The 15363-nt window shown below is 50.1% G+C and overlaps 1 long non-coding RNA gene across 4 annotated transcripts in view; it reads left to right on the top strand.

Annotated features, from left to right (window-relative positions):
- Positions 1 to 366: 366 nt before the first annotated feature.
- LOC145716189 (uncharacterized) overlaps positions 367 to 15363 on the top strand; it is a 111260-nt gene continuing 96263 nt past the window's right edge. For 2 of the 4 annotated variants that reach the window (XR_014138687.1, XR_014138690.1), the window contains exons 1-2: positions 367 to 734; positions 865 to 3559. This is a non-coding gene — a long non-coding RNA (uncharacterized LOC145716189). The remainder of the gene's footprint in view (positions 735 to 864; positions 3560 to 15363) is intronic. The other 2 variants (XR_014138689.1, XR_014138688.1) reach the window with 2 other exon arrangements.

Raw genomic sequence — 15363 nt, forward strand, 5'->3', positions numbered from 1 at the left:
TTTGGACCACGGACAGTCCTGTTCCACCCCAGGCTGAGTCATCCGCGGACAGTCACATGGGGTCACTCTACGGCCTCATGTTACTTGTTTTATAGCATTTCTGGGGTTCTTGCAGACCTTCCCAAACCTCCTTTGGGGGACCAGTTTCATAGGCAACCACTACTGAGCTCACTTGCTTTTTCACTTTTATTTCCACCGCTCCTCATTACGGCTGTGCCGTTTCCTCCCATAGCCTGTGTCCCTAAGAAAGGAAAGAGCTCCTGTTTCAGGAGAACACCTCATATGCCAGGCATGGTGACGTATCATCTCTTTGAATTTAATCCTTATAACAGGCCTCTGAGAGTTCATTCCCATTTTTACAGTTCAGGCTGATAAGACGGAAGGATTTAGTACCTTTCCTTATACAGCTAGTAAGGGGCAGAGCCAGAATTTGAACCTGGCCTTCTAACCCCACCTATACTTTCCCATACACCCACGGTCCCCTAAGGAGGTTGGCTGCTACTCTGGTGGCTACTTAAGCTCAAACTCAAGCTTGACCTCTGCTATGGCTCCAGACTGGCTCTACTGAGCTTCCAGACTCTTCTCTCCCAGGTGCTCTGCTCAGTCCTTCTTCCTAGTGATTTTACTTGCTGAGAATCCTAGGCTCTGAGAGCTGAACGGGACTTCAGAAGTCACCCAGTTCCCCCTCCCCTGGAGTCTGAACCTCTTGCCTGATCCTCACAGCTTCCTTGGAGGTAAGCAGGACAGGTATTGTTTCCTTCTTTTTTGAATAAGAAAATGTTTTCAGAGAGGGCATGTGGGATATTCTCCATTTGCCCCTGCAGTCCTGCTTTCAAACTTTCCCTACCCTTCTCTGTGCTCCAGGAGGCTGCAACAGCTGGCCTCCCTTGGCCTCTGGGCAGGAGGCTGGAAGGCTGGAGTAGAAAGGAGGTTGTTCATGCTCTCTTGCTTCCTCCCTGCCTGGCCTCAGTTTGCCGGTGGTAAGTAGATTCCTTCACCGAAAGCCACAGCTCCTGTCCAGCGGCCCCTTCCTTGCAGCTATCGGTCTCACTGGGTCCCCACAAGACCCCTGTGCCCCTGGTCCTGGCATGGTACCGGCTGCCCAGTGCTGCTGGTCTCCAGCGTGTCACCAGCCCTCAGTGATTCCCTCAGGCCCGCCCCCAACTTTGAAAATCATTCCTTCATTAAATTCCCATGAACCATCCCATTGTTAATCTTGCTCACTCCTTTGGAATGGTCCATCCATTTCCTGCAGGGACTCACCTGAGACAGAGGTGAAGTGACTGACCCAAGGTCTCTTGGCCACTGAGGAGTGGAGTTGGTTTTTGAACATGGGGCTCAGGACTCCTTATACCTGGGCCAGCCGTGCTCTCCAGCCTGAACCCTTCTGCCCAAGACTGAGCACAGGTCTCCTGCGTGCATTCCTGGGGTATACAATGGCCTACTCTGGGTTACTTTTTGGGGACTGATTACCCTTGGCTCTTCTTAGGTCAACGTTACTGAATGCAAGAATACCCCTGGGTCAAGACCCTTCACTTTTCCCCCTGGTTGGCCCCACCTTCTCAAGGGCTATCATTGCTGACCCAGATATAGTTCAGTCCTTCAGCCTAGCAGTCAGAGCCTAGCCCTTGAGGGCCTTTCCTGGCCTGGGGCTCAGCCCTTTAAGGATTTCCCTGAAGCTTTGAATCTGCCAAGCTCCTGGTCACTAGCTAGGCAGGGGGTCAGAACCATCCCTCTCTGCCTGATGTTGGATATTAGCCACCATGATTGTCTCTTCCCAGGTCCACCCCACCTAAATCTTGTCTGAGCTTCCGAAGCCACAGTGCTTGCTGCCTCTGACCACCGTTCATGGTTGGGCTACTGATCGCCAGAACTCTGCTGTCATCCACAGTGGCGAAGTTCTGGGAACTCTGTCTCCTTGAGGAGGACCACAAACAATGGCCAGATTTTGGAGCAGAGATACCGACATCCTTTACTCCCGACCCCTAGCAAAGGGAGCACTGTCTGGGCACGCTGTCAGAATCTCAGTCAGGCAGCGTGGACTCATAATCAGTAACAATTCTGTGGGGAAATAAGAGTGCCAGGAAGGGAAACTGAGGCAGAAGTCGGGTGTGTTGGGGGAATGGTGATAGGCCACTGCTCAGATCACAGCCTCTTAGGCCTCGGCCACTGGGCATGAGTAAAATAATGTCACTGGGGCGCTGAGGGTGCCCCCTGTGGGCCCTGGGCCTGAAGGAGGCTGAGCATGCGGGGGGGGGGCCTCCTTGTCTGAGGTGCACGTGGTCTGGGTGTGTGTGTGCACATGCGGGAGCAGAGCAGGGGCCTACAGGGACAGGTGGGCCCGCCCACCTGGTTTTTTGCCCATTTCTCTTGTTCCCCTATGCAGGGGTAATCCCTCCCTTCTCTTTCCCCGCTGGTCTATCATGAAGCTTTTTAAAAAAATAAATTTATTTATTTATTTATGCATGCATGCATGCCCCCAACATGGGGCTCAAACCCATGACCCTGAGATCAAGACCTGAACTGAGATCAAGAGTCGGACACTGAACCACTGAGCCACCCAGGCGCCCCTATCAATGGGGCTTTTATATTCCTATCTCCCTCATCGTATGTCATCCTAGAAGGATCCTACTGCCTCCTCATCAAGCCCCGTCTTGAGTTGCAATAATTCTGACTTAGTCTAGTAGATAGAGCACGAGTGTGACATATTTCTATCCCCTTTGGAGACATCCCTGGGGAGCTGCTGGGCATTTGATTTAAATCCTGACCCTGCAATCCCTGGCTCCCCTGGGCTGGAATGGCGGCGGGCAGGGCTGCCCCGAGGAATGGGCGAGAACTTGACCTGCAGAAGGAGCGACTCTGCCCATGGGCCACATTTGGGCCAGGACCCACGTGGGTCTTGCATGGGTCATGAACAAGCCGAAGGCTCCATTGTCCCACAAGAGCTAGAAGCAGTGTGGCTAGTGCAAAGCACATGCGCTGGAGAGCAGTGCAGACCCGAGCTCTACCACTTCTGGGCTGTGCAACCTGGGGCAGCTCACTGATATCTGCAAAATGTGACGCTAATAACCCCTCCCTTATGGGCTTGTGAAGATTAGCAGAAATGCTTATAGACAGAGTGGGTGTCAAGCACGTTAGCAGCTTAAATATCATCCCACGAAAGCAGAGGGCAGTGAGGTCAGAGGCCCCTAGGGCCAGCTTAGCTTAGCCACCAAGAGGTTCTGTGGCCTTGGGCGGGCTGTCCACCTGCGAGCCGGCAGGGCTGGATGCGGTGATTTCTCAGTGCCCTGGCTGCAGCGGGCCAGGGTCCCGGGCTGCAGGCTTGGAGATGCGGGGAGGCCGCACGAGGCAGACAGGGGCGCAATGGCAGGAGCACCTGTGAGCGAACGAGATACACCTGTCGGGAGCACAGATCACAGCACCCACAGCTGTGAGGACAGCCCCTATGAGGAGGCAGCTGCGGTGAGGCCTGGGAGAGAAGCCAAACTGCCAGGCGCCTGCCAGGAGGACTCAACCCTCTCACCGGAGCGCCGAGACGCCCTGGATGGATGGAAGTAAGGTACCAGTCCTTGTGTCCCAGGGTGGGGGACACTTCCTTGGCTGAGGTCGCTGGTGCGGTGGGAGCACCTGGAGGAGGTTGGGGAGAAGAAGGGAATCAGCGCCAGGTCCTGAGGGGGATCTGGGTGGGCGCCCAACACCCTCAGCAACAGCCTTGCCCTCCTCTGGCCATTTCTAGAGGAGAGACTTGGTGTGCTGGCTTCCCGGTCTCGGGGCTGGCCTGGCCTGGCCTTCCGCAGCAGAGGAGAATCAGTGTCTGTCCGTGAATACTCACCCTCTGCACGGGGCTGCCAGAAATTCTGGAGGCAAAAGCTGAGGAATTCGAAGCATTTATGACTTAGCGGGATTGTTCCCAAACTGCAAGCTTCTCTAAAGAGCCTTCTGGATTTCATTGTGGTTGCTTCTCAGCTCTTAGATCCTGGCCAAGGGCTCCCTGGGTCTCACTTTTCAGGGCTGGCCTCTGGCTGTAGGGTCTGGGCCTCTGTGAGGTTGGCTGAGTAATGCGTGGGTGTTTGCAAACCTTGCTGCCTGCCCCAAGGTAAAAAGCACAGAAACTGAAGTTAGGAGTTCTAGCCCTTTCTAGAAGGTCATCTTGGCCACACCACTTAACGTCTCTGGGTTTTTTGCTCATCTCTCACATGGCTTGGTACCCCTGAGAACCTTGGGTAGTGTCTTTTCTAGAGGAGAAAAATCTGAGTAGAATAACATGCTTTTTTCTAGTAGCTGTTTCTCTTGACTTTGAATGGTAGCTACTATGTTCTTACAGATTCTGCCTCTTACCCTTATCCCCAGTTGCAGCTAATTGGCCCAGGGGTGAGCATCTGACCCACACAGGGCTAGCATTCAGGCTCTTATTTGGAGCCCCACATTGGTATCCTAAGCTATAAATACTGTGCACAATGGCCAATAGCTTTCTTTTCTACATTTCCTCTTCCCTCCACTCCACTGCAGACATCACTGGCCAGGAAAAGTGCTGGATTGATAAGTGATGTCTGCCATAGGTGTGTGAGGAGCAGAGTAAGCATGCCGCTATTTGCCAACTCTGGTCCTGTGCTTGGAGCAGTAACAGCAGTGAGAATTCATATGTGACCCGAACTCTCAGCTTTACCCAATGTCCGCAGCAACACTCTCGTTCAGTCCCCTCAACAAGCACTGGGTGATACAATGGTCCTGCTCAGTCTGGGAAGGTCACTGTCAGAGTTGGAGCACAGCTTCAAGCCCGAAGAGGGTGAGGGGGGAAGGAGACACCTGAGTCAGGCAAGCAGAACCAAACCCCATACTTAACATGTGATAGCCCCCCCCCCCCTTATACCTCACTACAAAGAAAGAGGCTCAGAGAGGTAAAGTGACTTGCCCAATAACACACGGCTAGCGAGTGCCAGGCCTTGAGCCCAAGTGCTATGTTCTAAGTAGAAGTTTCCAGGGCTTCTGGCTGTACCTAAAACATGTGCTTGTGCACTCTCGCGTGGGTCCATCCTGGGTCAGTGTAACTTGATTCCCTGACACTTTAGGGAAAATGTCGAAGAGGATGGCTGCTCGGTGGCTTGCTTGCTTTTCCCTGGAATTCCATTTTGAAACCTCTCATGCAGTTATTGTAAATATGCATGGTCGTGGCACCTTCAGCTTACAACCAGCATTCACGCAGAGGCCAGCGTGAGTAATCCTGGTTGTGAATGGAGGAAGCAGAGACTTTCGGTGGAGGGGCCTAGGCTGGGCCAACAGAACTATGCGCTCTCCGCAGGGTGGCCGGGCCTGGCCTGGACGGTGTGCCAGGATGGCTGTCCCCATGCTGCTTTGGTTGCCTGCGGCTGGGTCCACACACATTCCCTGAAGCAGATGCAGAAGCCACCCCCTGACCACGGGGTGGGGGGTGACAGGGAGGGGAGGGCGATTGGAAAGGGTGGAGAGAGGGCTCACGGGCAGCAGCTTGGCAGCCCTGGAGAGGCTTGGTTGCAAAGACCCAGAGTCTAGCTGGAGCCCCTGGGCACCTTGTTGGCAGTGCCCTCCTCCCTGGCTCTTTTGTCCAGCTCACAGGCCGAGCGCCTGCCTCCATCCCCACCCCCCCCACCCCCCACTGTGGGGCTCCGAGGCCAGCTGGTCCGTCCCCTTTGTGAACGATGCCCTCTGAGCTCAAGCCCTGCTTACTGCCCGGGCTCAGCCCTACCTGCCGGAGTCCTCCTGCCTGAACCGTGTCCAGCCTGTGGGAGGCTCACCTGCGAGACGTCAGCCGTTCTGGCTGCTCTCCTGGGCACAGCAGTGCTCAGCTGTCCTAGCCCCCAGGCCCCTTCCCTCCTTCCAGACACAAGCCTCATGCTCAGCCTGTCCCCTGCTTTCTGCCTAAGGCCAGACAGCCCCCCAAATCCCCACTCCAGGGCAAAGGCAGGTCACTTCTTTGCTGGAGAGAAAGTGAGGCTCCCTCAGCCATTAACACCTGCGCCCCTCCCCAGAGCACCCCAAATAACCAAGTGTTTGGCAAGAAAAGACACAGAACGGACCTTCAAAAGAACACCTTTGGAGTTTTGTTAAATCTTTCTTCATTCAGAGTTTCCTACAGTTAGTTAAGGAACGCTGCACCATTCCCCCTCTGCCAACCAACTAACTAGATAAATACATAAAGCATAGTCAAGAGGAAACACAGGATTTGAGATGTGAAAAGGAACACTGATCCACAGTTGGAATCAAACCCCACTGATCTTGCTCTTGACCTCCGTCTCTAGCCTGTGTGGCCCCAGAAATCTAGGATGCTAGGAATGTGGAGGCAGCAGGGAATTGTGGGGAGAATAAAGCCTTCAGAGTCAGAACCAAGTTTGAGTCCCAGCTAGTGAACTTCTATTTTCTCTTCTGTAAAATGGGTATAACAGTTGCCCCTCCCTGAGAGGTTGCTCGCCCAGTTTTCTGCAAAAGCCAGCCCTGTGCCTAGACACAGGGTGGCAACACAACAAGAGTTTGTCTCAAGTTTTTGCTTGACCTCTGGAGCTCATCTCTGACTCACGGCCTCCTGACCACAAAGGGGCTTGGAGCTGAGCTTTCCTGAGAGGGAGTATCCGTCCCCTGGCAACACCATCACAGCTTTGGCAAAACATGGGTTTTACCTGGCATGCAAAGGGGATCTGAGCCCCCTAACTCCCTAGCAGGAGCCTAGCAGGGACTGTGGCTGGAGCGGGTCATGCAGAAGCCTGGGAGGAGATGTAGCCCGGTTCTGTGTGGGGTCTGAATCGGGGGTCAGAGGACAGTAGCAGGGTTTGGAAGTCACTTGACTGTGGGCACATGGGGACGAGGCCATGCCTGTTTTGTTATCTGCAGTATTCTGCACCTCACATAGTGTCTGGTGGCGCAGGCAATATTTAAATCTTTATTGAACAAATGAATAAATGAATGACAGCCTTATCAGTCAGAGCCTGGTTGCCTCAGGAATTCCTTCTAGAAACAAGGCAAAGGAGAACAGCTCCTGGCAGGAAACAGGTCCTCCGGCAAACAGATGGGTCTGTCTGGATGCAGGGCAGCATAGAAGCGGGTTCTAGAGGCCTGGAGCAGGGCAAAGGGATTCTGGTCTCTGGACAGGCAAACCGCTGAGGGGACCGAGGAAGACCTCCTGAGTTCAAGAGGTTAGAACCTGAACGCTAGAGCCTGGCAGGCCGGGCTCACGGCCCAGCTCTGGCACCTGTGGGGCACGTGACCTGTATCAAGTACTGGATCTCTGGGCCTTTAGTTTTCCCTTTGTAAAAGGAGGATGCTAATAGGATGTACCTCACAGTCTTGTAGAGGGGACTCGATGGGATTATTTGTAGAAAGTCCACGCTGTAAGCGCGCAGTAAGTACCACTGTCAGTATTATTGGAGAGGGGGGGTGAGATGATCTGAGCTGGGTTTCAAGACCTGGAGGCAGGGAACGGGTGCAGGATGGATGAGCCCAAAGGGAGACTGGTTAAGAGGTCATTGCAAAATTCAGGCATGAGGGGATGAAGCCTAAATTAGGGGAATACTCAGGGTTTGAAGAGGAGAACAATGCAAAACAGGTGGTTCATGAAGAAGCAATCGATAGAACGGATCGGCTGTGGTTGGGGTGGGGAAGATCAGGGGAGGGGAAGCAGAAAACTCAGAACTCCTTTGTGCATCTGAGAGCACCTGGGAAGGAGATGGCACCTCTGGAAGAGACAAGGGATGTCTAGGGAAGGAGCAGGTATGGGGGGGCGGTAAAGATTCAGCGTGGGTGTGCTCGGTTGTGCTAAGGGGAGATGTGAGGCTGGAAATGCCCAACCAGCTGGGTGACTATGTCGGGGCTGGGGAGGAGACGGGCCATAGTGGAAGCCAGGCAGAGACCTAAGAAGTATGGAGGATGCCCCTAGGCAGCATTCACATTTGTGGAGCCGGGGAGATGGAAAAAAGCCCAGCTAGGAGCCAAAAGAGCAACAGAGAGCGGGAGAGAAGCAGAAAAGTATAGTGTGCGTGACCTTTGTAGCTGAGTTCCTGGAAGGAGGTGATGGCCAGCAAGGTCAGAGGCTGCAGGGCCAGGAGAAGAGGTGTCACGGCCAGCCCCGTGTGTGAAGAGCTGACCACGCAGAGAGCAATTTCAGCTGCTGAAAAACTAGTAGTGGATTCTCGGGGTTCATAAAAGGAAGGGGTAAGGGAGGAAGTGGAACCAGCTTGGATCTGTATCCTTCCAGGAGAGTGTCCCAGAGAAGACGTGAACAGGGGCAGACGATGGAACTGCCTGGAGAACTGGCTCAAGTGCCAGTTATTTTTCACTGTAGGAATCTGCATGGTTTGGAGCGAAAGCCCAGATGCTGGAGGAGAAGGAGGGCTGGGCCCGGAGGAGGGGCAGCAGCCTGGGAACTGGGGCGGGAAGACATGAGAGGCAGTGAGATGTTGGGATGCTCTGGAAAACACAGGAAGCAAACGGCTTTGATTTCTCAGTAAAGGAAGAGGTGAAGACCTCATGTGGGGAGGAAGTAGGCAGAGGGGTCTGGGGAGAAGGTAGGGAGTGGGTGTTTGGGGGAGGTGAAGGGAATCCATGAGAGAAGACAGAGGACTCAGAGAAGGCAAGGGGCATCTAATGGCAATTGAGTAGTCCGCTGGTTTGTGTCCATTCTGTGATTTGCTACAGCAATTCTATGCTGGGAACAAGAATAAAAATGTCCACTAATGGGGCTGACCAGAGGGTCATTTGGAGAGGCAAGGAAGCTTTGAGAGCAAGGACAGAGTTCAAATGATTGGCAATGGAGCCCGGCGTGGATTTTGGGGGACTGACTGGCTGTTTGCAGAATAAAGACAATGATTTCTCAGCAACAAGTATGACTTTAGACAAATGACCCTAAATCTCCATTTGGCTTTAGGGTGAGTTGTGTGTTCTCTTGTAGCAGCAAATCTGTATGGAATGTGAAATTACTGATCCTGGGGGCAGACGCCCCTAAAGATTATATGGCAGCTGGGGCTGGGTTATTTTCTGGGAGACTCTACCTAGATTCTCTCTGAGATACCTACTCAGTGGCATCTGGTCCTATCTTGTCATTGTCACTGAATTATTTTAAATGAGCTGCATCTGTCACCCACCTCCATTGGGATGGAAGAATCCATGTGGGAAGGGACCCTGTACTTTCCGATCCCATTTTGTGCATGGAAAGGGGCTGAACTCAGAACAAGGCTTCTTCAAATATTCCGCGACTTGATTGCATTCTGATCATGTGCAGTTTGGGGCCTGGCCCAGGGAGTTGACCGGGATTCCTATTGTCCTCTGGTGTTTGGTGTCCCACTCAACAATGCCAGGGCATACTCCTTGTGTAGGGATGGGAATCCTTGTGAAAAAACAGGAGAGAAAGCAATCTTACTGACAAATAGCACCGAAGGCATGCAGTTGAGGAAGCCATTTAATCCGGATGGGTGAGTTTTATGAATGAAAGAAATTTGGCAGGTCCCCTGATCAGGGTGGTTGCTGGTGAGCTTGGTCTCTCACAGGCAATGACAGACCTGGTCATGGGTCTGGACAACAAGTAATTCCAAAACGTGAGAGAGGGATATTATGGGAATGAGCTGCGAGAACCGAAGATGCAAGAACTCGAGGCTCAGAGATAGCACGTAGAATGCCACCACCCACGAGCGCACCACATTAACCGAAGACTCAGGGCGTGGACGAGATGAGGGTTCTGTGGCCTCAGGAACCTAGCTTAGCGCATGCTCCCCGGTCACCACTGTCATTGTCCATTATTTCAAGCCAACTGCCCCCAGTTCCGTGAGCGTTTGTATTCTCCAATATCATGACGAATGAGGAAAGATGGGGTAACCTCTGAAGCTGGAGTGGAAAAAGGCTTCCAGAAGCTGCTTTTCAGAAACACTGGCAAGTGTTTGCCAAGGGCGGGTCCAGTGTTTCTGTGGGCAGTTGGTGAGGCCATTGTCAGGGTTTCCGGAAAGACATGAGAGAGCCTCAGAGTCACACGGTCCCAAGCCCGTCTCCCATGCCAGGCCAATGTGTAACAGATTAAATGTTTATCTCTTGTCCTGTCTGCCTCAATAAAACATGGCAGTCTTTAAAACGGCTGTCTTAATGACGTTTGTGTGTCTTGGAATGCAGCCCTGGGCTAGCAAATCGCATCTGAAGATGTGAAAACGTGAAAATCGATAACAAGAAATGAAAAGGCTGTTTCACTGACAAAACCTCATTTATCTTAATCTGAGGGGCTTCTCAGAATTTCCTAAGTGCCCTTTGAAATGCCAGCGTCAAAGCCAGGGCCCACGTGCACTACACGTCAAGGCCTGGGTTGCTCAGGCCACGAAAGCCTCCTGAGAGCGTCCTTCTGGGGCAGGCACCCACGGAACTGGTTTCCCGCCAAATTGCTCCCCAGCGGGGGTTTCCAGGGCTATTTCTGGGATTTCAAAACTCCCCGTGAAAATAATGTACCATAGGAATGAAAGGTATTTCACAAGACCCGAACCGTGAAGCCTAAGTGATCCACTTCTGGTAGGCTTTATTATAATGTGGTAGGCACGCTAACAGTAATTCATGCTGACTAATGTGAACTGGGAAAATGAAATTATTATTCCACCTCCAGGAAGCCTATACCTTGTCCTGCCCCCAGGCTGGATGACCGCATTCCTGCCTCCCCCGGTCTCCTTCCCCCTTCTCCCCCCCCCCCATCCCCCACTGAATCCGCACAGGGACCAAACAGCAACAGTCCTCTGTGGTGACAAGGTTGGGAGCACTGAGCCCCAGGGATCTGCTTTCTGGCTGTAAGTCCTCCCCTTTGCTTCATGCACACAGCCCCATCCTGTCTTCTGGTTCCAGAGCCAAATGCAGGAGGCTTGGAGATGGCTTAGGTCCTCCTGCCCTGCCAGTAGCCCCAGGAGGGTGAGCCATTTCTAAGAACACCCAGGCTTCCAGCTTGGGCTGGAGACCAGATTGGGGCTGGGCAGGGGCTCCATCCCCTCTCTTGGTCTCCTTTGTTCTCCAACTGTCATCCTGGTTTGCAGATGGAAGGCCAGTCTCAGACCCCCTACGCTGACTGCTTTCTCCAGTTTTCTCACACACGGGCCAGAAGGCTTTTATGTATACGTTGCTTGCCATTTTTTTGATAAAATCCACAGGCCTCTGCTACCTCCAGTCTGGTACCTCTTCTCCCTGCCTCACCCCTTGTCCTCTAGCCATCCTGGCTTTCTGCAGCTTCCTCCAGGGAGCCAAGTCTTCTCCTGGCTTAGGATCCTCACCTTAGCTGTTCCCTTGAACGGCGAGCTCTTCCCTTGTGTGGGTGTCCCTTGAAAACCTCACTTTGCCAGAGACCTCTCTTGACCTCAAAACCTAAATGAGACCTCTCTCATAGACTTTTGTATTTGTTCTCAGCGGCTATCACCATTTGTAGGTACCGCTGATCTGTGATGATCTTTTTGTGCATCTCTCTGAGTGAGCTCCACAAGGGAGCCTCCTTCACCACTGGACACAGCACAACTAAGACGTCATAGAGGTTCAGCACATACTCGTTGACTATCTGGCCCACTGGCTACATTTTATGAACCGATGAGTTCCACAGAGCACTCATTCTGCAAATTTTTCAGGGGGCAAATAGGTCCCATGGTCAGATGCAATCCGGACGTGCCCTAGTCTGTCTCCCTGTAGAGGGTCATAATATATGTCCATGTAGGAAACTGAGATACGCTCCAATTAGAACACAAAAAGCAAAAAATAAAACCAAAGCTGTAGAAAGCGAGTTTACTTTTCTTTAGCCTCACATTTCCCAAACGTATTTGAATGTGACATTTTTTTCACTTAATATCTACTAACATCCTGCAAATGTACTTTAAGACCTGCTTCACTGGTGGCTTTGGACTTGGGAAGTCCGAAACTCCAGATTGTCAGGCTTGGTGTGGGGGCTGCTCATCCTGCGTTGAAGACCCTCATGGATGCCCAGGCATGTATTCGCGTCTGCACTCACCACCCTAGTAAAGCAGGGGGCGCGAGCAAATTTTGGAGCTAGCCTGGGCTTAGATTTTTCAGGGAAAAGAGAGGAAAAGACAGTCTAAATTTGGTATTTGCAGATATAACTTGGTGTTTGCAGATACGATCTTTGGAGTTATAACAGTGAGAAACCTGCACATACGAACTTGTCTTTTGTTGAGACTTGAATCTGCAGGTGTTGGGAAGCTGGTGGGTGGACACTGGTCCCTTAGTGGCTGAGAGAGTCTTCCTCCTACATGGCATTTCATTTCAATTCAGTTCTCCTGTTCTTAGTATTCCCTTGAATTTTCCAATAGACGTAAATGAATTTTACGGGGAGGGGGGTGATTGCATGCCATATTAGCATGAGTGGAGGCTTCAGGACCTATCCCTCTTGAATAGCTAGGATGTTTTATGTAGGTAGGGTTCCTGAGGTGGAGCTGTAGTAGATGCAGTGGGTCTCAAATTATTTTTGATCAGCCCCTACTTAGGGCAAAACTGCTTGACCTGCAGACTCCATCTAGTCTCATTTTCCAGTGGAAAAATAAATTAGTGATAATTTGGGGGAAGTGGATTATGTATACATTTGCTTTAGCACTGGAGTATGGACAATTCATATTTGGACCACAATGTATACATGTCTTAGAGTCTGGTTATTGGAAAATTATAGTTCCAGAAGACTTTTGATGCAAATAAGCTTCAGTATGCTATGTAGGGTTAACCAAGCAACCCACAACAAAATAAACTGATAATGATAAAGCTAAGCTGACAGTAATTCATAATTAGAAAGGACTGACTGTAGCCATTGCAAATCGGAACCAACTCAAGGCCACACTGATGAAGTGCTGATAAAGAGTCTTCTCCCAGATTCTGGGCACATCAACTCTGGGTCTGCACACGGGGAATGGGAGTTTTCTGATAGAACAGAGGAGCATTGCTAGGCTTATAGCAGAATACACACAGTATTTAGTAACCATTAGTACTTTCTTAGTCGACTACAAATTAGTAGCCGTAGTTATATGTACAAATGAAAACTTAATTAAACTGTACACATTCAGCATAATAATCTAAAGGAGGCCTTTCAAAAAAAAAAAAAAATTCAGAGGCCACCTGAGAATGTCTCTGGTGACATACCCCTGACCCCCAACTACTACCCACTAGAACACAGTTTCAACTTTTGAGATCACTGTCTAGGCAGCATTCCCTCCTTCCGGGGAGGGCTTTCATTTCCTAGCTCAAGCAGACCAGAGGTGTGCATTTGGATTTATAAAGTATTCATAGTCTCACTTGAAAAAGTTTTAATATCCAGTGTAAATCTCCAAGATATAACGTTAAGTGAAAAAAGCAACGTGCATGGCAGTATGTATAATATACTATTTATGTAAAAAAAAAAGATTTTATATGTGTGTTAATGCTTTATATGGCCTGAGAATCTCTGGAAATGAATATGCAAAACGGATTCAAATAGTTGCCTCTGGGGAGGGTTATTGGCCGCTGGGGGAGGGGAGGGAGGCAGACTGGTTTTTTACTAGATACCCATTCATGCTTTTTGAATTTTGTACCACTTATATGTGAACTATTAAAAATATCAATGAATGTAAAAAAAATAAAAATATCAATGAACGTAGGAGAGAAAAGGCACAATAATAACAACAACAACAACAAAAAATCCAGTAAGCCCACAGAGACTTGATTCTTGGTTTCTTTTTCTTTCTTTTTTTTTTTTTTAAGAGGTGAGGGTGAAGTTTGGTTTATTTATTGTTCTGATGCCTTTCTCCACCTCCAAAAACACCATTGTGTGTTAAGCAGGAGATTCTAGAATCTAAAGGAAAATCTCCAGGTGAGGGGAGATGACAGACCCAGGCCCTAGGCCTCTGGACTGAGGCAGAGACCTCCGTCTGGTTGTTTAAAACCTTCCCAGTGTTCTGATGTGTTTCCATTACCATATAAACACAAAATACAAAAGGGGTGCTCTTAATGAGGCCCCTTGTACTTTGTACATTTGCAGCTTGAATGTAAAGAGAAAAGGACAACAAAGGAGACAAAATTCGCACAGCAAAGCATGTTTAAATGAATGCATTCCTCTTATTTCATCCCGCTTTCGGACTGGTCAAAGAGACAAAGCAATGGTTTATCTTGATTTGCTATCAGGAATTTAAATGAGCGCAAACAGAAATATTACACTATTTAGTGTTTCCTAATGAGAAAAATGTAATATTGCGTTAATCCTGTAAAAAGAATTGTGTTCTTTTACATAAATTGGCACAAGAGAGTGCATTGTCTTTCTATCTTAAAAGCTCATTATGCTGAGTAACAATTATTTCTTAGAGCAAAATATCCACAGAAATATGCAGTCTATCTAAACTTTATGGGTTCAGAGTTACAGCAGGTAGACAGAGAGCAGGAAATGTTTCGAAGCTGGAAGGAAATGTTTTGGACAATATGGGAGGCCTAACTTGGCGGGGTGGGCGGTGATGGTGATAGAGATCAAAATTAATTCCTCTAACTGGAGGTGGGCTTTGGGCAATGATCTGAAAACAGTGACAAAGCAGGCACAGACTTCGGGTGGGTATCTAGGCTGGTGTCCATCTGGCAAATTTAGGAAAATTCTATAATGAAGTTGTAATAACAGAACGAGTTATTATTTACCCCAAGGCCTTAGGCAATTAAGGGCAACTGTTAAGTACCATAAGCCCCATCTCTCTGTCTGGGGGTACTCCCCCCGCAAGTCAAGTGTGCAAATGCTTCCCCTCGCTTCCTGTCCTTCTGGTCCCTCCCACTTCAGCCCCTTTCCTATTCCCAAGGAACGCAGCAGCCTGGGACAAGCAGAGCCCTGTATTTCAAAGCTGGGTTCATGGAGAGGGGATACAAGTAACCACAAACCCGCGAGTAAACCCACGCAAGGAGACTGCTCGACTTGGGTCTAAGGGACTTACATTTTTCCTCGCCTGAATTAGCCGGTAATTGCACGTGGGCAGACTTAGCCGGAAATGGTCTAAATGATCAATTAGAAGGCAAAAAGGAGTTCCTTTCTTTAAAGTTCAAGGGTTCCTGTTGAAGAGCCTTACTTCCTAAGCCCTGCTCACATGGGCCTGCGCCCAGCTCTCCGTGGTGCCCGAGTATATTGTACATTTGCTTAACGATAATGAATTGAGTACCTATTTTGCAGGAAAATATAGGGCACTCCCATTACATGCAATCAAGCAAAAAGGCTGCAGAATGTGCCACTCCATTAATTTTAAACAGAATTCTTCCCAAATGTCACCCTGAAACCAGAGTATGGGGTGATTACAAATCTGAAGGAATTGAGAGTAATTTTCATTTGTACAAAGTAGTTGAGGGACAGGACTCCTGCCACACACACACACACACACACACACACACACA

Source organism: Leptonychotes weddellii, chromosome 11, assembly GCF_054177405.1.
Source record: "Leptonychotes weddellii isolate Sample4059 chromosome 11, ASM5417740v2, whole genome shotgun sequence".
Lineage (NCBI taxonomy): Eukaryota > Metazoa > Chordata > Mammalia > Carnivora > Phocidae > Leptonychotes > Leptonychotes weddellii.